Consider the following 4,761-nt stretch of genomic DNA (forward strand, 5'->3'; position numbering starts at 1 on the left):
GTGGAAAGCCTTTGTGGAGAATGAAACAGGTACCAAGGTTAAATGCCTCAGATCCGACAATGGAGGTGAATATTGCAGCCAAGCTTTTGAAAGCTTTTGTGCTAGCAATGGAATTCGGAGGCAAAGGAGAACCCCAAGGACACCTCAACAAAATGGGATTTCGGAAAGGATGAACAGGACAATTATGGAACGAGCACGAAGCATGCGGCTACATGCAGGCCTACCGCTTGAACTTTGGGCGGAAGCTGTAAGTACGTCTGTGTACTTAATCAATCGGTCACCCTCAACGGCATTGGATGGGGCAGTTCCAGAAGAGGCATGGACAGGTAAACCGGTGAATTATGCATTTCTCAAAGTGTTTGGGTGTGAGGCTTTCATGCACATAGATAGAAGCCTAAGATCAAAGTTAGATGCAAAGTCCAAAAAGTGTTTCTTCATTGGCTATGGAGAAGGAGACTTTGGGTATCGCCTATGGAATCCTGAAGATGGTAAAATCTTAAGGAGTAGGGATGTAATTTTTAATGAACAAAATATGTACAAAGATTACTTGGAAAGAAAACAAACAAAAGAAACAGGTGATGAGTACATGGAGCTTGAGGACGGTGAAGACTCAAGGACTGCAAACGGTGACAATGTGCAACAACATCAACCAAATGAGGAGCCTCAACCTATTCCCCGAAGATCTACAAGAGCAAGTAGACCTCCAGAAAGGTTTGTTCCTTCCTTCAACCATCTCTTGATCTCAAATTCTGGAGAGCCGGAATCATATGAAGAAGCTATGCAACATGAATCCAAAGAAGAATGGACGAAGAGTATGCAAGTGGAGATGGACTCACTACATCAGAACCAAACATGGGAGTTGGTTGAGTTGCCTAAAGGTAAGCGGGCACTTCAAAACAAATGGGTGTACAAGATAAAGGAAGAAGAAGGTGGGAAGAAAAGGTACAAATCTAGGCTTGTGGTAAAAGGTTTTTCTCAAAAGAAAGGTATTGACTTCAATGAAATATTTTCTCCTGTTGTAAAAATGAACTCAATTAGGCTTGTCTTAAGCCTTGTGGCTGCTCATGATCTAAATCTCGAGCAAATGGATGTAAATACGGCATTCCCTCACGGTGACTTAGAGGAGGAAATCTACATGCTTCAACCAAAGGGGTATGAAGTAAAAGGTAAGGAGAAAATGGTTTGCAGATTAAAGAAGAGCTTGTATGGTTTAAAGCAAGCATCAAGACAATGGTACTTGAAGTTTGATCGATGGATGTTGGATCATGGATTCACAAGATGCAACTCGGATCACTGCGTCTACACGAAGAATTTGGGAGATGGGAAATTCATCATCCTAATGTTGTATGTTGATGACATGTTGATTGCAAGTGCTAACATGCAGGACATCAAAGACCTAAAAGAGGAGCTGTCCAAATCTTTTTCAATGAAAGATTTAGGTGCTGCAAAGAGGATACTTGGTATGAAAATATCAAGGGACAGGACGAAGAAGACAATAAAGCTATCTCAAGAAGATTACATCAAGAAGGTACTAGAAAGGTTTGCAATGCAAAATGCAAAACCAGTGTCTACACCTTTGGCTGGTCATTTTAAACTAACGAAGGATATGTGTCCAAAGACACAAGAGGAGATAGCCTATATGTCTAAAGTTCCATATGCTGCAGCGGTAGGTTCTCTAATGTATGCTATGGTCTGGACAAGGCCAGACATTGCACATGCAGTGGGAGTTGTGAGTAGGTTCATGGACAACCCAGGTAAAGAGCATTGGCAAGCTGTGAAGTGGATACTTAGGTATCTAAAAGGGACAACAACAAATGCTTTGTATTTTGGAGGAACTGATATTTTTCTAAAAGGGTATGCTGATGCAGATATGGCAGGTGACAAAGATACTCGAAGGAGCACTACTGGCTATGTGTTCACGGTTGGAGGCACAGCAGTAAGCTGGGCTTCAAAGCTGCAGAAAGTGGTTTCACTTTCTACCACGGAAGCAGAGTATGTAGCAATGACGGAGGCAAGCAAAGAAATTCTGTGGCTTCACAGATTCTTAGAAGAGCTTGGATTCAAACAAGACAATTGTGTCTTGTACAGTGATAGCCAAAGCGCTATCCATCTTGCGAAGAACTCAGCCTTTCATTCAAGGACAAAGCACATTGAGGTGAGATATCACTTCATACGCACTCTTTTGGAAGAGGGACAACTAAAGCTAGGAAAGGTGCATACAAGTGAAAATCCTGCAGACATGTTTACAAAGGTGGTCAACAAGGAGAAGTTGAGCTTTTGCTCATCTTCAATCGGCATTCAAGGATAAAAAACCAGAATGGAAAGCAGTCACAGGTTTGGTTTGGAGATCAGTCTCCAAGTGGGAGATTGTTAAGTATGGAGCCTGATTTACCCTTGTAATTTTCTGTGGTAAAAGCGCACATTTGTAAGGCCCCCATTATGAGGAGAAGCCATCGTGCGTGAAGGAAAATCACTCACCGGAAACCAAAATTTTCACGGACAAGAATCAGGGGCAACTTTAAAGGCCTCGGGGGCGGAGACCCCCGAGACTTTTTTTCGCCGGAATATTATGGCCGGACGGCGGTCGGAAAGTGGTCGGAACACAACCGATCGGTTGGCCGGTGGCCGGTAGTCAATGGCCAATGGCCGGTGGTCGGAAGTCAATGGTCGGTGGCCGGTGGTCGGAAGTCAATGGCTGGTGGCCGGTGGCCGAATTCAAAAGCGGACTTGTCTTCTCAAGGGCGGCCACACATGGGCGGATTGGAGGGTCCGATTTGGACTTATTCGCACAAGGGCGGCTACACATGGCTGTCTCTCATAAGAGAGGGCAGCCCTTTTGGCCTATAAAAGGAGGCCATTTCTACACACATTTCATAGTGTGAAGTTGATGCAACAAGGTGAGTGTGAGGTGGTGAGAGTGAAGCAAGGCGGGAGCTCCATTAAGGGTATAATCCCTTTGTAAACTACTTCTTGTTTTGAAGTACCAAAGCCATTGAGTGGCTGCTTTCCCGTGGACGTAGCCCACATTGGGTGAACCACGTATATCGTGTGTACTCTCTCTCTCTCTCTCTCTCTCTCTCTCTCTCTCTCTCTCTCTCTACACTATAATCTCGTGTATATAAATTTGTCTCTCTCCATTAAGTAATCTACTCAATTATCTATTTAGCTACGTCTTATTTCCTAACACAACATGCCCGATGACAGAAACAGTTGTGCGGGTAAGTTATGACGACATGGAAGCAAGAGGTCAAGGCACGCCATATCTTGGTATGCGTGTTCATGCATGCTGCCAGAGATCGACACCATGGTACTCCAAGTCGTCACGCAATTCATGAGGTATGCAGTTATTTTACATTTTTGATTCGATTGTGATTGCTTGCTATGGCAACGCCAAGGTCTAGAATCTCAAAGAGATTGGCACAACCTGTTGCTCGTTGACATAAAGGGAGCCAAGGTGCTCCGCAGGGCTGGCTCCTTATCGCCGCTTCTAGCAGACGACGAAGAATACTTACCATGCAGTGGTATTCGCAATTCCAGGTACACCTTGCAACTGCAATCAAGTTACATATGGTACTTTCATGATTCTCCATACGATGTCTTTTTCGACACGGTTGATTCGTTGTTGCCATGCTAGCTATATCATGGCAGGAACATACGTTGGCTACGAGCACAACATCGTGTTTGTGAAGCAAGGCTTCAATTTGTGGGGGGTTCGGCATGGCCGACTCCTTGTCACTGTGTCCAGAAGCGGACAGAGGACGTTTGCCACACATTACTAGCTAATTTCAGTTGAACTCACTCGACAAGGTCGACTCTTTTTGTCCTGATATCTGTATGTCAACAACTGCTTCAGTTGGCTATCAGCAAGGCTTCAATTGATGTGAAGCAAGGCTTCAATTTACGCATCTTGCATCGCAACTGCTCACGTTTGGTATAGGCTATGAGCATACAAACTTGGGAGGGATTTGACACTATGCTTGAAGGATCTTTCATGGTGTACATGATACAAGAGGGCGTACGAGCATACGCGACAACTCTCTCTCGCACGGCAGATTTGGCTACGAGCCACCTTTACGCAAGCTTTTTCTTTGGAATTTCATGATGACTGGTTGCAGCAACAACTACCAGGTTAGCCAAGTTCAAGTTTTTCTGATTTACTGTCATTGTGCAAAGCAAAGTGCTTTGGCAATTTTACATGAAGCACGGTTTCTCCCTTGTACCGAGATACTGCCATTGATTTGGAATCAAGGGCTTTGGAACACAAGTTTGGGGAGATGGCAAAATAGAGACTGTCAGCTCACAGAATCCCTACCAGTTTATTCTGTGCAAGGCACTTATGGTTTTGGTTCTCACGCTTGAGACCGTCATAGTAGCCAAGGGCTTACGTTTTCGCATGCAAGGCATGCTAAGCAAATAGCATGGATTCCACCACTTCATGCATTATGCTTCTGCTATCACACTCGCAACTCTGTCAAGGACAAACTAAGTGATGGATTGTTGAACCTGATGGCTGGTTGCTATCAACACCCACCAACACTAAAAGGCACCTAAATCTAGGACTTATTTCATAGGCAAAGTGCCAATGCTAAGTCATTTTCATACAATCACAACCCTATAAGGCAGGAGATCAAGATGTGGTTGTGTTTTTCTGTTAACTCTCTCAATGAGAGTCATAGCAGAAACTTGTTGCATGCTTATAGGATACGTTGCACATTAGGCATAAGATGCACACGAGCATGGCAATCAACTATACACGTCATA

Source organism: Adiantum capillus-veneris, chromosome 29 (genome assembly GCF_014529385.1).
Source record: "Adiantum capillus-veneris isolate H3 chromosome 29, ASM1452938v2, whole genome shotgun sequence".
Classification (NCBI taxonomy): domain Eukaryota; kingdom Viridiplantae; phylum Streptophyta; class Polypodiopsida; order Polypodiales; family Pteridaceae; genus Adiantum; species Adiantum capillus-veneris.